The 19,225-nt window shown below is 38.7% G+C and overlaps 1 protein-coding gene across 2 annotated transcripts in view; it reads left to right on the forward strand.

Annotated features, from left to right (window-relative positions):
* Positions 1 to 19,225, forward strand: part of CNTLN (centlein) — a 311,202-nt gene that overhangs the window by 76,217 nt on the left and 215,760 nt on the right. The gene's annotated exons all lie outside the window — the stretch shown is intronic.

Consider the following 19,225-nt stretch of genomic DNA (forward strand, 5'->3'; position numbering starts at 1 on the left):
ACTGTTATAAAGTTGTTTTATCAAAAAACTTAAAGTGGAAGTTAACTTAGATAAAAGATCCAATTATTTTTATGTTCTCTACATCCATAGAATATCTTTCTAAAATGGAACAATGCGTTCTTTTATGACATATAAGCTTGAAGTTTATACATTCTCCAATGTTGTGTTTTCCTCATAGGAAATATGATAATTGATACCATAATGATAAAATCTTAGAAATAATATTTTAGCCTGTTTGCTCTGGGGGGGAAGATGTTGTATTTTCTACCTGAATATCAAAAAACATTAAAATGGATTCTAAGATGGATAAATACTGTTATATGCCTAGGCTAAGCTGCCTAATAGATATAACCATATGACTTAGAAGTGCCAAGTGTCATTTGTACTCACACTAGATTGAGAAAAACTAGCCATATTGGCCACCCCGAGATTCTGGAGGTTAGGGAGGATAAAGATCCAGACTGAGCAATCTATTCTTCAGTTACAGCTCTATTCTGTGGAAGAGAATGGATTTTGCCACTCTTTGATATTCTTGGGTTTTAAGTTTGCAGTGAGTGCTTTAGGGAATGCTCAGGTTACCAGATCTAGATAGCTATAGCATACCATTTTTTTAAAATGTTGACTTTTAAAAATGATAGTATATTTCCCCTTTTCTTTGCTAAATTCTTTTTGTGCTTCCTCTTTCTTGAGGGATATACTACTTAACTATTTACCTTTTTGAGCAGAATCACTTAGCTTGGGGATAAAATATTAAATTTCCATAAGAGATTATTTGTTTTTACGCCTCCTAATTTTTTTTAGAGGCCCTAATTTCTTTGCCAAAATCATGTATATTTTTGTTCAGTAATGGTTATAACTTTCTACAAAGTATAATATGTTAAATGTATATACTATTCTGTGATGGTACTTTGGAAAATTTGAAGTTACAATTCTTGCCTTTTTTTTAATTTTTATTTTTTTAATTTTTATTTTTTTTTCAAAGTTTTTATTTCAATATATGAAGTTTATTGTCGATTGGTTTCCATACAACACCTAGCGCTCATCCCAAAATGTGCCCTCCTCAGTACCCATCACCCACCCTCCCCTCCCTCCCACCCCCCATCAACCCTCAGTTTGTTCTCAGTTTTTAAGAGTCTCTTATGCTTTGGCTCTCTTCCACTCTAACCTCTTTTTTTTTTTTCCTTCCCCTCCCCCATGGGTTTCTGTTAAGTCTCTCAGGATCCACATAAGAGTGAAACCATATGGTATCTGTCTTTCTCTGTATGGCTTATTTCACTTAGCATCACACTCTCCAGTTCCATCCACGTTGCTACAAAGGGCCATATTTCATTCTTTCTCATTGCCACGTAGTATTCCATTGTGTATATAAACCACAATTTCTTTATCCATTCATCAGTTGATGGACATTTAGGCTCTTTCCATAATTTGGCTATTGTTGAGAGTGCTGCTATAAACATTGGGGTACAAGTGCCCCTATGCATCAGTACTCCTGTATCCCTTGGGTAAATTCCTAGCAGTGCTATTGCTGGGTCATAGGGTAGGTCTATTTTTAATTTTTTGAGGAACTTCCACACTGTTTTCCAGAGCGGCTGCACCAGTTTGCATTCCCACCAACAGTGCAGGAGGGTTCCCGTTTCTCCACATCCTCGCCAGCATCTATAGTCTGCTGATTTGTTCATTTTGGCCACTCTGACTGGCGTGAGGTGATATCTGAGTGTGGTTTTGATTTGTATTTCCCAGATGAGGAGCGATGTTGAGCATCTTTTCATGTGCCTGTTGGCCATCCGGATGTCTTCTTTAGAGAAGTGTCTATTCATGTTTTCTGCCCATTTCTTCCCTGGATTATTTGTTTTTTGGGTGTGGAGTTTGGTGAGCTCTTTATAGATTTTGGATACTAGCCCTTTGTCCGATATGTCATTTGCAAATATCTTTTCCCATTCCGTTGGTTGCCTTTTAGTTTTGTTGGTTGTTTCCTTTGCTGTGCGGAAGGTTTTTATCTTCATAAGGTCCCAGTAGTTCATTTTTGCTTTTAATTCCCTTGCCTTTGGGGATGTGTCAAGTAAGAAATTGCTATGGCTGAGGTCAGAGAGGTTTTTTCCTGCTTTCTCCTCTAGGGTTTTAATGGTTTCCTGTCTCACATTCAGGTCCTTTATCCATTTTGAGTTTATTTTTGTGAATGGTTTGAGAAAGTGGTCTAGTTTCAACCTTCTGCATGTTGCTGTCCAGTTCTCCCAGCACCATTTGTTACAGAGACTGTCTTTTTTCCATTGGATGTTCTTTCCTGCTTTGTCAAAGATTAGTTGGCCATACGTTTGTGGGTCTAGTTCTGGGGTTTCTGTTCTATTCCATTGGTCTATGTGTTTGTTTTTGTGCCTATACCATGCTGTCTTGATGATTACAGCTTTGTAGTAGAGGCTAAGGTCTGGGATTGTGATGTCTCCTGCTTTGGTCTTCTTCTTCAAAATTACTTTGGCTATTCAGGGCCTTTTGTGGTTCCATACGAATTTTAGAATAGCTTGTTCTAGTTTCGAGAAGAATGCTGGTGCAATTTTGATTGGAATTGCATGGAATGTGTAGATAGCTTTGGGTAGTATTGACATTTTAACAATATTTATTCTTCCAATCCATGAGCACGGAATGTTTTTCCATTTCTTTATATCTTCTTCAGTTTCCTTCATAAGCTTTCTATAGTTTTCAGCATACAGATCTTTTACATCTTTGGTTAGATTTATCCCTAGGTATTTTATGCTTCTTGGGGCAATTGTGAATGGGATCAGTTTCTTTATTTGTCTTTCTGTTGCTTCATTATTAGTGTATAAGAATGCAACTGATTTCTGTACATTGATTTTGTATCCTGCAACTTTGCTAAATTCATGTATCAGTTCTAGCAGACTTTTGGTGGAGGCTGTTGGATTTTCCATGTATAATATCATGTCATCTGCAAAAAGTGAAAGCTTAACTTCATCTCTGCCAATTTTGATGCCTTTGATTTCCTTTTGTTGTCTGATTGTTGATGCTAAAACTTCCAACAGTTTGTTAAACAACAGCGGTGAGAGTGGACATCCCTGTCGTGTTCCTGATCTCAGGGAAAAAGCTCTCAGTTTTTCCCCATTGAGGATGATGTTAGCTGTGGGCTTTTCATAAATGGCTTTTATGATGTTTAAGTATGTTCCTTCTATCCCGACTTTCTCGAGGGTTTTTATTAAGAAAGCTTGCTGAATTTTGTCAAAGGCCTTTTCTGCATCGATTGACAGGATCATATAGTTCTTATCTTTTCTTTTATTAATGTGTTGTATCTCATTGATTGATTTGCGAATGTTGAACCAGCCCTGCATCCCAGGAATGAATCCCACTTGATCATGGTGAATAATTCTTTTTATATGCTGTTGAATTCAATTTGCTAGTATCTTATTGAGAATTTTTGCATCCATATTCATCAGGGATATTGACCTGTAGTTCTCTTTTTTTACTGGGTCTCTGTCTGGTTTAGGAATCAAAGTAATACTGGCTTCATAGAATGAGTCTGGAAGTTTTCCTTCCCTTTCTATTTCTTGGAATAGCTTGAGAAAGATAGGTATTATCTCTGCTTTAAACGTCTGGTAGAACTCCCCTGGGAAGCCATCTGGTCCTGGACTCTTATTTGTTGAGAGATTTTTGATGACTGATTCAGTTTCTTCGCTGGTTATGGGTCTGTTCAAGCTTCCTATTTCCTCCTGATTGAGTTTTGGAAGCGTGTGGGTGTTTAGGAATTGGTCCATTTCTTCCAGGTTGTCCAGTTTGTTGGCATATAATTTTTCATAGTATTCCCTGATAATTGCTTGTATCTCTGAGGGATTGGTTGTAATAATTCCATTTTCATTCATGATTTTATCTATTTGGGTCATCTCCCTTTTCTTTTTGAGAAGCCTAGCTAGAGGTTTATCAATTTTGTTTATTTTTTCAAAAAACCAACTTTTGGTTTCATTATCTGCTCTACTGTTTTTTTAGATTCTATATTGTTTATTTCTGCTCTGATCTTTATTATTTCCCTTCTTCTGCTGGATTTAGGCTGTCTTTGCTGTTCTGCTTCTATTTCCTTTAGGTGTGCTGTTAGATTTTGTGTTTGGGATTTTTTTTGTTTCTTGAGATAGGCCTGGATTGCAATGTATTTTCCTCTCAGGACTGCCTTCGCTGCATCCCAAAGTGTTTGGATTGTTGTATTTTCATTTTCGTTTCTTTCCATATATTTTTTAATTTCTTCTCTAATTGCCTGGTTGACCCATTCATTCTTTAGTAGGGTGTTCTTTAACCTCCATGCTTTTGGAGGTTTCCAGACTTTTTCCTGTGGTTGATTTCAAGTTTCATAGCATTGTGGGCTGAAAGTATGCATGGTATGATTTCAATTCTTGTATACTTATGAAGGGCTGTTTTGTGACCCAGTATGTGATCTATTTTGGAGAATGTCTCATGTTCAGTCAAGAAGAAAGTATATTCTGTTGCTTTGGAATGCAGAGTTCTAAATGTATCTGTCAAGTCCATCTGATCCAATGTATCATTCAGGGCCCTTGTTTCTTTATTGATCCTGTGTCTAGATGATCTATCCATTTCTGTAAGTGGAGTGTTAAAGTTGCTTATGTGTGTGAGTAATTGTTTTATATATTTGGGGGCTCCTGTATTCGGCGCATAGACATTTATAATTGTTAGCTCTTCCTGATGGATAGACCCTGTGATTATTATATAATGCCCTTCTTCATCTCTTGTTGCAGCCTTTAATTTAAAGTCTAGTTTGTCTGATATAAGTATGGCTACTCCAGCTTTCTTTTGACTTCCAGTGGCATGATAAATAGGTCTCCATCCCCTCACTCTCAATCTGAAGGTGTCCTCAGATCTAAAATGAGTCTCTTGTAGACAGCAAATAGATGGGTCTTGTTTTTTTATCCATTCTGATACCCTGTGTCTTTTGGTTGGCGCATTTAGTCCATTTACATTCAGTGTTATTATAGAAAGATACGAGTTTAGAGTCATTGTGATGTCCGTAGGTTTCATGCTTGTAGCGATGTCCTGGTACTTTGTCTCACAGGATCCCCCTTAGGATCTCTTGTAGGGCTGGTTTAGTGGTGATGAATTCCTTCAGTTTTTGTTTGTTTGGGAAGACCTTTATCTCTCCGTCTATTCTAAATGACAGACTTGCTGGATAAAGGATTCTCGGCTGCATATTTTTTCTGTTCATCACATGGAAGATCTCCTGCCATTCCTTTCTGGCCTGCCAAGTTTCAGTGGAGAGATCAGTCACGAGTCTTATAGGTCTCCCTTTATATGAAGGGAGTTCTCTGTGCCTCTTGGATTTCAATGCCTTTTTCCTTCCCCAGATCAGGGAAGTTCTCAGCTATTATTTCTTCAAGCACACCTTTAGCACCTTTCCCTCTCTCTTCCTCCTCTGGAATACCAATTATGTGTATATTATTTCTCTTTAGTGCATGACTTAGTTCTCTAATTTTCCCCTCATACTCCGGGATTTTTTTTTATCTCTCTTTTTCTCAGCTTCTTCTTTTTCCATAATTTTATCTTCTAGTTCACCTATTCTCTCCTCTGCCTCTTCAATCCGAGCCGTAGTTGTCTCCATTTTATTTTGCAGTTCATTGATAGCATTTTTTAGCTCCTCCTGGCTGTTCCTTAGTCCCTTGATCTCTGTAGCAAGAGATTCTCTGCTGTCCTTTATACTGTTTTCAAGCCCAGCGATTAATTTTATGACTATTATTCTAAATTCACTTTCTGTTATATTGTTTAAATCATTTTTGATCTGTTCGTTAGCTGTTGTTATTTCCTGGACGTTTTTCTGAGGGGAATTCTTCCGCTTCGTCCTTTTGGATAGTCCCTGGAGTGGTGCGGGACTGCGGTGCACTTCCCCTGTGCTGTCTTGAATAACTTATGTTGGTGGGCAGGACCGCAGTCAGACCTGATGTCTGCCTCCTGCTCACCGCTGGGGCCACAGTCAGAAAGGTGTGTACCTTCTCTTCCCTTCTCCTAGGGGCAGGATTCACTGTGGGGTGGCGTGGCCCGTCTGGGCTACTTGCACACTGCCAGGCTTGTGGTGCTGGGGATCTAGCGTATTAGCTGGGGTAGATATGCAAGGTGCACAGGGGCGGGAGGGGAAGGCTCAGCTCGCTTTTCCTTCAGAGATCCGCTTCGGGAGGGGCCCTACCGCACCAGGAGGGAGTCAGACCCGCTGCCGGAGGTTTGGCTCCGCAGAAGCACAGCGTTGTGTGTTTGCACGGAGCAAGCAAGTTCCCTGGCAGGAACTGGTTCCCTTTGGTTTTTTGGCTGGGGGATGGGCGAGGGAGATGGCGCTGGCGAGCGCCTTTGTTCCCCGCCAAGCTGAGCTCTGTCGTCCCGGCTCAACAACCCTCCCTCCCGTTGTCCTCCAGCCTTCCCGTTCTCCGAGCACAGCTGTTAGCTTATAACCTTCCAGATGTCAAGTCCCGCTTGCTGTTGGAACACACTCCGTCCAGCCCCTCCGCTTTTGCAAGCCAGACTCAGGGGCTCTGCTTGGCCGGCAGGCTGCCCCTCCGCCCCGGCTCCCTCCCGCCAGTCCGTGGAGCGCGCACCGCCTCTCCGCCCTTCCTACCCTCTTCCGTGGGCCTCTCGTCTGCGCTTGGCTTCGGAGACTCCGTTCTGCTGGTCTTCTGGCGGTTTTCTGGGTTATTTAGGCAGGTTTAGGTGGAATCTAAGTGATCAGCAGGACGCACGGTGAGCCCAGCATCCTCCTACGCCGCCATCTTCCCCAAGAAAGCTTTTTTTAATTTTTGAAAGGATTTTTTATATTTATTTTTTCTAAAAATCTTTTTTAATGTTTATTTATTTTTGAGAGCACGAGAGAGACACAGCATGAGCACAGGAGGGGCAGAGAGAGACACAGAATCGGAAGCAAGCTGCAGACTCTGAGCTGTCAGCCCAGAGGCCAACACGAGGCTGGAACTCACAAGCTGTGAGATCATGACCTGAGCTGAAACCAAGAGTTGGACACTTAACCAGCTCAGCCATCCAGGCTCCCCAGTTCTTGCCTTTAATGATTTTTAAATCCCTTTGAGGAGAAACGTGGGGATAAAAATAAGGTGCAAGTAACCATATTCTCCTACACTAGATTACAGGTTGTGAGAGGATGGGGAACCTCGTATGCCCATTCATCTTTGTATACCTGACATCCAATGTTTACCATATTGCCTGGCTCAGAGCACATTCTCAGTGAATATTGTTGAATGAGTAATAATAATATTGTTATTATTATTTTATTAAGGTATAATTGACATATGGTATTCTGTTAGATTCAGGTATACATCATACTGATTTAATATTTTTATACATTATAGAATGATCCCCATAAGAAGTCTAGTTACTGTCATTATACCAAGTTATTGCAGTATTAAAGATTGTGCATTATATCCTCATGACTTATTTGTTGTATAACTGGAAGTTTGTACCTCTTAATTACTTTCACCTATTTCACCCATACCCTACCTCCCTCCCTTTTGGCAACCACCAGTTTATTCTCTGTATTTGTGAATCTGTTTCTGTTTTTTTGTTTGTTCATTTATTTTGTTTTCTTAGCTTCCATATGTAAGTGAAATGATATGGTATTTGTCTTTTTCTGTATGACTTATTTTATTTAGCATAATAACCTCCAGGTCCATCCATGTCACAAATGGCAAGGTCTTATTCTTTTTTATTGTTGAGTAATATTCCACTGTATATATATCACATCTTTTTATCCATTTATCTCTCCATGGACACTTAGATTGCTTTAATATTTTTCTTATTGTAAATAATGGTGCAGTAAAAATAGGGGTTCATTTATCTTTTCAAAATAGTGTTTCATTTTGGGGGGTAAATATCTGGTAGTGAAATTACTGGATCATATGGTATTTTTATTTTTAACTTTTTGAGGAATCTGCATACTGCTTTCCACAGTGGCTGCACCGAGTTCTATTCCTAACAGTGCATGAGGGGTCCCTTTTCTTATCATCCTCATCTGCACTTGTTATTTTTTGTTTTGCTGATATTAGCCATTATGACAGGTTTGAGGTGATGTCTCATTGTGATTTTGATTTGGATTTTCCTGATGGTCAGTGATGTTGAATATCTTCCATGTGTCTGTTGGCCATCTGTATATTTTCTTCAGACAAATGTCTGTTTCTTTATGTCTTCTACCCATTTTTAATTGGATTTGTGTGTGTGTGTGTGTGTGTTTGCATTATGTTTTTTATAGGTTTTGAATACTAACCCTCTATCAGATATGTTATTTGCAAATATCTTCTTCCATTCAGTAGATTCCTTTAGTTTTGTTGATGGTTTCCTTTGCTGTGCAAAGCTTTTTATTTTGATGCAGTCCCAATAGTTTATTTTTGCTTTTGTTTCCCTTGCCTAAGAAGACATATCTAGAAAAATGTTGCTATGGCTGACGTCAGAGAAATTGCTGCCTATGTTGTCATCTAGGATTTTTATGGTTTCAGGTCTCACATTTAGATCCTTAATCCGTTCTGAGGTTATTTTTGTGTATGTTGTAAGAAAGTGGTCCAGTTTCATTCTTTTGCATGTAGCTGTGCAGTTTTTCCAACACCATTTGTTGAAGAGACTGTCTTTTTCCATTGTATATTCTTGCAATTGACCATGTAACTGTGGATTTATTTCTGGTCTTTCTTTTCTGTTACTCTGATCTATGTGTTTATTTAGTGCCGGTACCATACTGTTTTGATTACTACAGCTTTGTAATATAACTTGAAGTCTGGAGTTGTGATACCTCCAGTTTTGTTTTTCTTTTTCAAGATTACTGTGGCTCTTCAAGTCTTTTGTGGTTCCATACAAATTTTAGGATTGTTTGTTCTAGTTCTGTTAAAATGCTCTTGGTATTTTGATAGAGATTGCATTTAATCTATAGATTAATTTGGGTAGTATAGATATTTTAACAATAAATGTTCTCTCGTCCATGAGTATGGAATGTCTTTCCATTTCACTGTATTGTCTTTCATCAGTGTTTTATAGTTTTTGGAGTACCAGTCATTCACCTCTTTGGTTAAGTGTATTCCTAGGTATCTTATTTTGGGTGCAATTGTAAATGGGATTGTTTTCTTAATTTCTCTTTCTGCTTCTTCGTTATTAGTATATAGAAATGCAAAAGATTTTGTATATTGATTTTGTATCCTGCAACCTTACTGAATTCATTTATCAGTTCTAGTAATTTTTTAGTGGAGTCATTCAGACTTTTATTAGTTTCATGTCATCTGCAAATAATGAAAGTTTTACTCCTTCCTTACCAAGTTGGATGGCGTTTACTTCTTTTTTTGTTGTCTGGTTAGTATGGCTAGGACTTCCATTACTATGTTGAATTAAGTGGTGAGAGTAGACATCCTTGTCTTGTTCCTGATCTTCGAGGAAAAGGTCTTAGTTTTTCACCACTGAATATGATGTTTAGCTGTGGATTTTCATATGTAGCCGTTAATATGTTGAGGTATGTTCACTCTAAACCTACTTGTTGAGGGTGTTTATTCTGAATGGATGTTGTACTTTGTCAAATGCTTTTTCTGCATCTTTTGAAATGACCATATGGTTTTGATTCTTTCTCTTGTCAATATGATGTTTACTGACTTGTGGATATTGAGCCACCCTTGTATCCCTGGAATAAATCCCACTTGATCATGGTAAATTATTGTTTAAATGTATTGTTGGATTCGTTTGCTAATATTTTGTTGCAGATTTTTGCATCTGTGTTCATCAGAGATATTGGCCTGTAGTTCTTTTTGTAGTGTCTGTATGGTTTTAGTATGATGGTAATGCTGTCCTCCTAGAATGAATTTGGAAGACTTCATCCCTCTTCTATTTTTGGACTAGTTTGAGAAGAATAGATACTAATTCTTCTTTAAATGTTTGGTAGAATTCACTTGTGAAGCTCTCTGGTTCTGGACTTTCGTTTGTTGTGAGTTTTCTGATTCAATTTCCTTGCAGCTAATTGGTCTATTTTCTATTTCTTCCTGAGTCAGTTTTAGGAAGTTATATGTTTCTAAGAATGTATTTATTCTAGAATGTATTTCCAATTTCTTGGCATGTAATTTTTCATGGCATTCTCTTAAAATCCTTTGTATTGCTGTGGTGTTGGTTGTTATTCCTCCTCTTTCATTTATGATTTTATTAGTCCTCTCTCTTAAAAATTTTTTTTTGATGAGTCTGGCTAAAGGTTTATCAATTTTATTGATCTTTTCAAAGAAACAACTTCGGGTTTCATTGATCTATTTTATTATTATTGCTTTTTTTAGTTTTTATTTTCTATATTTCTGCTCTAATCTTTATTATTTCTTCCCTTCTACTAGTTTTGGGGTTTGTTCTTCTTTTTCTTGCTTCTATAGGTTTAAGGTTAGGTTGTAATTGAAATTTTTCTTGCTTCTTGATGGAAGCCTATATTCTTATGAACTTCCCTCTTACAACTGCTTTTGCTACATCCAAAGATTTTGGATGGTTATGTTTTCATTTTCATTTATCATCATGTAGTTTTTGATTTCCTCTTTGAATTCTTGGTTGACCCATTCACTGTTTAGTAGCGTGTTATGTAACTTTCATGTACTTATGTTGTTTCCAGGTTTTTTCTTTTTTTTAATGTTTATTTATTTTAGAGAGAGAGACACACAATGTGATTGGGGTAGGGGCAGAGAGAGAGGGAGACATAGAATCTGAAGCAGGCTCCAGGCTTCGAGCTGTCAGCACAGAGCAAGACGCAGGGCTCGAACTCGCAAACCTTGACATCATGACCTGAACCAAAGTTGAATGGTTAACCAACTGATCCATGAAGACACCCCTTTCCAGATTTTTTTCTTAAGGTTCTTTTCTTGTTTCATAGCATTGTCGTCAGAAAAGATGCATGGTATGACTTCGATTCTTTGAATTTGTTGAGACTTGATTTGCGGCCTAATATGTGATCTGTTCTGGAGAACGTCCCATGTGCATTTGAAAATGGTGTGTATTGTGTTGTTTTAGGCTGGAATGTTTTGAATGTATGTTAGATCCATCTGGTTGATTTTCTGTTTGGATGATCTATCCATCGATGTAAGTGGGGTGCTAAAGCCCCCTATTATTATTGTATTACTATTGATTATTTCCTTTATGTTTGTTGTTATTAGCAGCTTTATGTGTTTGGCTGATTCCATGTTGTGTGCATAAATATTTACAAATGTTATATATTCTTGTTGGGTTGTGTCCTTTATGATTATATAGTGTTCTTGTTTGTCTCTTACTACATTCTTTGTTTTAAAGTCTATTTTGTTCAAGTATTGCTACCCAACTTTCTTTTCAATTCCATTTACATGATACATGTTTTTCCATGTCTTTACTTTCAATCTACATGTGTCTTCAGTTCTGAAATGAGTCTCCTATCGGCAGCCTATGGGTGGGTCTTGCTTTTTTATCCAGTCTGTCATCCTATGTCTTTTGATTAGAGTGTTTAGTTAATTTACATTCAAAGTAGTTGTTGATAGGTATGTACTTATTGCTATTTTGTTACTTGCTTTATGGTTGTTTTGTAGTTCTTTTCTATTCTTCTCTTGCTCTTTTCTCTCACAATTTGCTGGCTTTCTTTGGTGATATACTTGGATTCCTTTCTCTGCATTTTTTTCATATCTGTTATGGTGTTTGATTTGTGGTTACCCTTAGGTTATATACCTAATACCATTAGGTATATAACATTTTGTGCATATAGCAGTTTATATTATATTGATTGTCACTTATGTTTGAACTCATTTGTTTCTTCTCTGTCCTGCCAAATTTTAGGTACATTGTGTCATACTTCACATCCTTTTATTTTGTGAATCCCTTGACTGAATTTTACAGATGTACTCATTTTTATTGCTTTTGTGCATCCTACTTTTCTTACTCCTAGCTATGGCCTTTCCTTACCATTCAGTGAGTCCCCTTTAACATTTCTTACAGGCTGGTTTCGTGGTGATGAATTCTTTTAACATTTTTTATCTGGGAAGCTCTTGGTCTCTCCTTCTGTTCTGAATGATAGATTTCTAGATAGAATATTTATGGCTGCAGGTTTTTTTCTTTCAGCACTTTGAATATATCATGCCACTCCCTTCTGACCTGAAAAGTTTCTGCTAAAATCAGCTGATAGCCTTATGGGGTTTCCCTTGTATTAACTGTTTTCACTTGCTGCTTTTAAAATTCTCTATATAATTACTTTTTGCCATTTTTATTATTACATGTCATTGTGTGGACCTCGTTGAATTGATTTTGTTGGGGGCTCTCTGTGCCTCATGGGTCTGGATCTCTGTTTCCTTCCCCAGATTTGGGCAGCTTTGAGCTGTTATTTCTTCAAATAAAAATTCTGTCCCCTTTTTTCTCTCTTCTTCTAGGATCCCTATAATAGGAATGTTATTACACTTGATGGAGTTGCTGAGTTCCCTCAGCATTGTATTATTTTTTGCTCTCTCTACTGTTCAGCTTCATTACTATCCATTACTCTTTCCTCCAGATCTCTGATTTGTTCATCTTCTTCCTCTAGTCTCCTGTTTATACCATCTAGTGTATTTTTAATTTTAGTTATTGAGTTCTTCTTCTCTGTTTGGTTCTTTTTTATGTTGTTTGTCTCTTTCTTAAGGGTCTCACTGAGGTCCTCCACTCCCACTCTTTTTTCAAGTCCATTGAGTATCTTTATGATCATTACTTTAAATTCTCTATCAGGCATATCACTCATCTCCATTTCATTTAGGTTTCTTGCTGTGATTTTGTCCTATTATTTTATCTGGGACATATTCCTCTGTCTCCTCATTTTGTCTATCTCTCTGTGTCTGTTTGTATGTATTAAGAAAGTCAGCTACATTTCTTGCTCTTGAAGTAGTGGCCTTATAAAGAAGTCTCGTAGAGCCCTGCAGTGCATTGTCCCCTGGTCACAAGAACCTGGCTCTTCAAAGGAGTCTCTTAGGTGTGGTGCTTGTGTCCTATTGTTGTGGCTGAACCTCTTTTGCCTTTCAGTCCAGTTGTCTGCCGTGGTTCTCTTTGCCTGTTGTTGGCAGGATTTGGTCCCTGTGTTGTTGAGCCAGTCTTGGGGCCACCTTGGGCTTGAGTTGAGTCAGACTAGGCATTTGCCAGAGATGTAGTAGCACTGAACTCAGATTGCTTTCCCTATATTGTTCCCTGAGAAGCTTTCACTGCTGAGGACCTGCAGTCAAACCGGATTATCTTCTCCCAATCCACTGCTGGGGCTCCAGCCCCTGGTGTGTGTGGTTCTTCCCCTCTCCTTGGAACAGTAGTAACTTTGGAGTGGTACTGGCTCCTATTCAGTCTACTGACGCATTGCTAGGCTTGTGGTACTGCTTTTGATAGGCTCCTGCTAAGGATGTATTGGAAGGGACAGGTCTGCAGGAGAACAAGGGGGCAGGGAGCACAGTGTTAGCAAGGTTTGTACAGGTCTGCTGTGCAAGGGGACCTGGAGCTGCTTTAGAAAATGGCTGTAGGATTAGAGGGGTTGAGTCCATAGGAGAATGTGGGGGCAGGGCACACAGAGTGCCAGCAAGGTCCAAACCTGTCCATTGGAGGAGGGGACCCACAGCTGCCCAGAATGCCTGCCAAGGTTGGAGGGTGTAGATTCACAAAATCATGGTTGGGGGGTGAGTAGGGAGGGAGATGTGTGCTGTTAGCAATCTAGGTGGAGAGTTTTGGGGCAACACTGATTCCAGCAGGTTTCTGTATCTCTAGGCTGGTGGAGAGAGAAATGGCACCAGCTAACTCCTTTGTTCCTGGAGAAGTCTCCCAAAGATCTCTGCCCCTCCAGCACAGCCTCTGAGATTAGTAAAGAAATCTTTTCCCAAATACCCCAGACATTTTTCAAATGCTGCTTCTGGGCTGTATCTCTGCGGGCCTCTTTGTTGTGCTGTCTCTAAGGTGGGGAATCAGTTTCCTCTTGCCCTCTTGGCTCTCCTAGAGCCAAGCCTGATGGTTTTTAAAGTTCCAAATGTTAAGCCCCACTGATTGTAAGAACTCATGAAATTATGCCCCTCTGTTTTTTGAAGCCAAATGTTATAGGGATTGTCTTCCCCGTGTAGGTTCCCTGCACCTGGTATGAGGTTCTGTTTGTTTGGTCTCTCTAATACTGCAGAGTCTGTCCCTCCCACTTACAGCCCTCTTGGTCCTTTTAGCTCCCAACCACATCTCTGCCCTTCCTACCTTCTTAAATGTAACCTCTTCTCTGAATTTAGCTGTGGAAAGTCTGTTCTGCCAATCTTCAGGTTATTTTCTGGGTTATTTACATTGATATGGATGTTATCTAATTGTATTTGTGGGACAAGGTGAGCATAGGATTCTCCTATATTACCATATTCCCTGGAAGTGAGTTTTGACTCAATCTATATACATCTTTACCTTTTTTTTTTTAAGTTTATTTATTTATCTTTGAGCAAGATGGGGGGAGAAAGAGTCCATGCACCCATGCATGGGAGAGAGACAGAGACAGACAGAGAGAGAGAGAGAGAGAGAGAGAGAATCCCAAGCAGGCTCTGTGCTGTCAGCATGGAGCCTGACATGGGGCTCAATATTGCAAACCGTGAGATTATGACCCAAGCCAAAATCAAGAGTCAGACACTTAATCAACCGAGCCACCCAGGTACCCACATCTTTACTTTTTTCAAGGTAGGTTTATCCCATCTGCATTTCTTGATATAACATACTTATTTGGTCTTTGTTCTATGACTAAACTTATGCTTTCTGTTTTTAATGTTTTCTTAGCTTTTTACATTTGCTGTATTTTTCATTTGTGTATGTTTGTGGGTATGTGTGTGCATGCATTTTTGTGTTGATAGTTTGGGAGGTTTAGAGTCTATATCAGTTCTTTTCATGACTAAGTTTATTACTTTATATTTAATGATATACTTCTTAATTCTAACATATTCTGAAAAATCTATATAATACACCTCAACTGCACACTGTATGATAAGAAAATTTGTATATTTTTATTTATTCACGTGTTTTTTTCCCTGAATTTTAAAGTGAATTTGCAGAGAGTAAAAGACCTGTATGTTGAAAACTATAGAAAGCTTATGAAGGAAATTGAAGAAGATACAAAGAAATGGAAAAACATTCCATGCTCATGGATTGGAAGAATAAATGTTATTAAAATGTCAATACTACCCAAAGCTATCTACACATTCAATGCAATCCCAATCAAAATTGCACCAGCATTCCTCTCAAAGCTAGAACAAGCAATCCTAAAATTTGTATGGAACCACAAAAGACCCAGAATAGCCAAAGTAATTTTGAAGAAGAAGACCAAAGTGGGAGGTATCACAATCCCAGACTTTAGCCTCTACTACAAAGCTGTAATCATCAAGACAGTATGATTACAGACACAAAAACAGACACATAGACCAATGGCATAGAATAGAGACCCCAGAATTGGACCCACAAAAGTATGGCCAACTAGTCTTTGACAAAGCAGGAAAGAATATCTAATTGAAAAAAGATAGTCTCTTTAACAAATAGTGCTGGGAGAACTGGACAGCAACATACAGAAGAATGAAACTAGACCACTTTCTTACACCATTCACAAAAATAAACTCAAAATGGATGAAGAACCTGAATGTGAGACAGGAAACCATCAAAACCCTAGAGGAGAAAGCAGGAAAAAACCTCTCTGACCTCAGCCGCAGCAATTTCTTATTTAACACATCCCCAAAGGCAAGAGAATTAAAAAGCAAAAATGAACTATTGGGACCTCATCAAGATAAAAAGGTTCGACACTGCAAAGGAAACAATCAGCAAAACGAAAAGGCAACTGACGGAATGGGAAAAGATATTTGCAAATGACATATCGGACAAAGGGCTAGTATCCAAAATCTATAAAGAACTCACCAAACTCCACACCTGAAAAACAAATAATCCAGTGAAGAAATGGGCAGAAGACATGAATAGACACTTCTCTAACGAAGACATCCGGATGGCCAGCAGACACATGAAAAGATGTTCAACGTCACTCCTCATCAGGGAAATACAAATCAAAACCACAATGAGATACCACCTTGTGCCAGGAAAAGTGGCTAAAATGAACAAATCAGGAGACTATAGATGCTGGCGAGGATGTGGAGAAACAGGAACCCTCTTGCACTGTTGGTGGGAATGCAAACTGGTGCAGCCACACCGGAAAACAGTGTGGAGGTTCCTCAAACAATTAAAAAATAGATCTACCCTATGACCCAGCCATAGTACTGCTAGGAATTTACCCAAGGAATACAGGAGTGCTGATGCATAGGGGCACTTGTACCCCAATGTTTATAGCAGCACTTTCAAGAATAGTCAAAGTATGGAAAGAGCCTAAATGTCCATCAACTGACGAATGGATAAAGAAGATGTGATTTATATATACAATGGAATACTGCTTGGCAATGAGAAAGAATGAAATCTGGCCATTTGTAGCAACGTGGATGGAACTGGAGGGTATTACGCTAAGTGAAATCAGTCAGGCAGAGAAAGATACCATATGTTTTCACTCATATGTGGATCCTGAGAAACTTAACAGAAGACCAGGGGGAGGGGAAGGGGGGAAAAAGTTGCAGAGAGGGAGGGAGGCAAACCATAAGACTCTTAAATACTGAGAACAAACTGACGGTTGATGGGGGGGGGGGGGGGCGGAGAGAAGGGAAAGTGGGTGATGGGCATTGAGGAGGGCACCTGTTGGGATGAGCACTGGGTGTTATATGGAAACCAATTTGACATAAATTATATTTAATATAAAAAACAAAAAATAAATAAAAGCATCAGGCTAAAAAAATAAAATGTTCTCACTTTAAAAGCAAAAAAAAAAAAAAAAGAAGTCTGGACATAGCTAGATTGTCTGTTCAGTATCTCATGGTTGTACTCAGGGTCTCCTTTTGGCTTGCTCTTATCTGGAGGCTTGATTTGGGAAAAATCTGCTTCTAAGCTCATTCAGGTTGCTGACAGTATCCATGTCTTTGTAATTTTAAGACTGAAGTCCTAAATGGGGCCAAACTCTGTATTAGTCAGGGTTCTTCAGAGAAGCAGAAGTGATAGAGGTATATGCATATGTGTATGTATCTACCTATATCTGTCTTTCTAGAAAGATTGATTCGAAGGCATTGGCTCATGCAGTTTGGGGCTGGCAAGTGTGATTTATGCAAGACTGGCTGGCAGGGTGGAGGCCCAGGAAGAGTTGATTTTGCAACTCAATCAGAAAGCATTCTGGAGGCAGAATTCCTTCTTCCTCAGAAGACTATAGCCCTTTGTTTTATCATCTTCAGTTGACTGGATGAAGCCCAGGCACATTATGGAGAGGTTATCTGCTTAACTCAAAGTCACTGATTTAAATATTAATCATACCTGAAAAATATGTTCACAGCAACATCTAGACTTGTGTTTTATCAAAAACTTGATACCATGGGGAGCCTGGGTGGCTCAGTTGATTGGGCTTTTGACTTCAGCTCAGGTCAGGATCTCACAGTTCATGGGTTCGAACCCTGTGTTGGGCTCTGTGCTGACGGCCAAGAGCCTGGAGCCTGCTTCCAATTCTGTGTCTCCCCCTCTAACCCTCCCCTGCTTGCACTCTGTCTCTCTCTCTCTTTCTCAAAAATAAAAATAAACATTAAAAAGAAATTAAAAAAAAACTAGATACCATGGGTACTATGGCATATGCAAGTTGACACTTAAAATTAACTAAATGGGTAAAAAGTAGTGAGGTGGATAGGCCTTTACTGTGAGGTTTTCTGTTTATCTGGCTAGGGCTTAGGCTGTGTTTACCATTTGCTGTAGTTGTATGTTTCAGAGGCTAAACTTTGTTTTGTTGTCCTTTTTTTGGGTTTTTCTACAAGCTTCTTAAGTACTGTCTGAGATGCACAGTTTTTTTTTTTCCATTGTGTTCCCTTGTTATACAGAAGCCCTATTGGTATGGTGGTCCAGTGTCAGGGGGAGATGAAGTATTCTATACTCTGATTAGGTTTCAATCTTTTAGTGAGCTTGTGTCCCTACAATGTGACCTTCACAAGTGCTTCTGTTTCTCCCCCCTCCCTTGGATTAATAGGAAGGCTAGAGGGTGTTGGAGTTAGGTATTTCCCTTTAGCCAGGTTGATTTGGCTCTGGTGAAAGTCACCTAAAATTGGGCTTTTTTGGGCTTTTTAACTGTTAAAACTTGTCTACTTTGATCCTCCAGCAATCTGTTAATTACAGATTAGATATTTCTACCCTGGTAGTGGTTTCCATGGATTATACTGCTCCTGGGCTCCTGCTCTGGTATACTGCCATTCTCTTTATATATCTATCTGTTTCTCTAGTTTTTGGAACAGCAGTTTGCTCTATGTCCCCAATTCTCTGGTAGATCCAAAAAGAGTTTTTGAGTTTTAATTAGTTCAACTTTTTCCATGTTGTGTAATCAGGAGAGATGACTTCCAAGTGCCTAACATGCTTGAGTGGAACTTGGAAGTTTCTCCATTGTGTTTTTATTAAGTAGCTCTTAATTTTTAAGACTTACAGCCTGTGGAATAGGGTTAACACTTAAGGATGACGATTCCGGGGGTACTTGGGTGGCTCAGTCAGTTAAGAGTCTGACTCTTGATTTTGGCTTAGGTCATGATCTCACAGTTTATGAGTTCAAGCCCTGCATCAGGCTCTGTGCTGACAGCATGGAACCTGTTTGGAATTCTCTTTCCCCCTCTGCTCCTTGCAGAGCACATGTGCATTCTCTCTCTCTCTCTCTCAAAATAAATAAATAAACTTAAAAAAATAACAATTCCTATAGCTTATTTAAGTCTTACTTAGGTATCCAGTCAAATTTCTAGGAAGTTGTGTGCATGCCGCACACACACACACATACTCACACACACAATTTTTTAGCTGGTTGCAGAAAAAACTTTCATAAGAGTGCAATCTAATATTATAACTTATATTTTATTGATGATAGTGTAAAACATTGCCTGTAACTTTTTTGATAAGATACTGTCTTAGCTTTGTCACAAATAGTTATAAAATAAATCATGTAATAAATTCCCCTTCTAGTATTACATTAGATAACTCTGCTAACAGCCTAGTATATTGTATTTGATTAGATGATGATTGTTCTTTAATGTTATATCCCTGCCCCCACCCTTTTTTTTTTTCTTTTACCTTATAGGAAGCTCAGAAATAAGTTTTGGTTCTCAGTTACAGTTAGATCTCTTACCTTTTCCTTTTTCTCACTTCACCGTTGTTTTAGTTGTTATGGCTTCAT

This window comes from Panthera onca, chromosome D4 (assembly GCF_046562875.1).
Source record: "Panthera onca isolate mPanOnc1 chromosome D4, mPanOnc1 haplotype 2, whole genome shotgun sequence".
NCBI lineage: Eukaryota > Metazoa > Chordata > Mammalia > Carnivora > Felidae > Panthera > Panthera onca.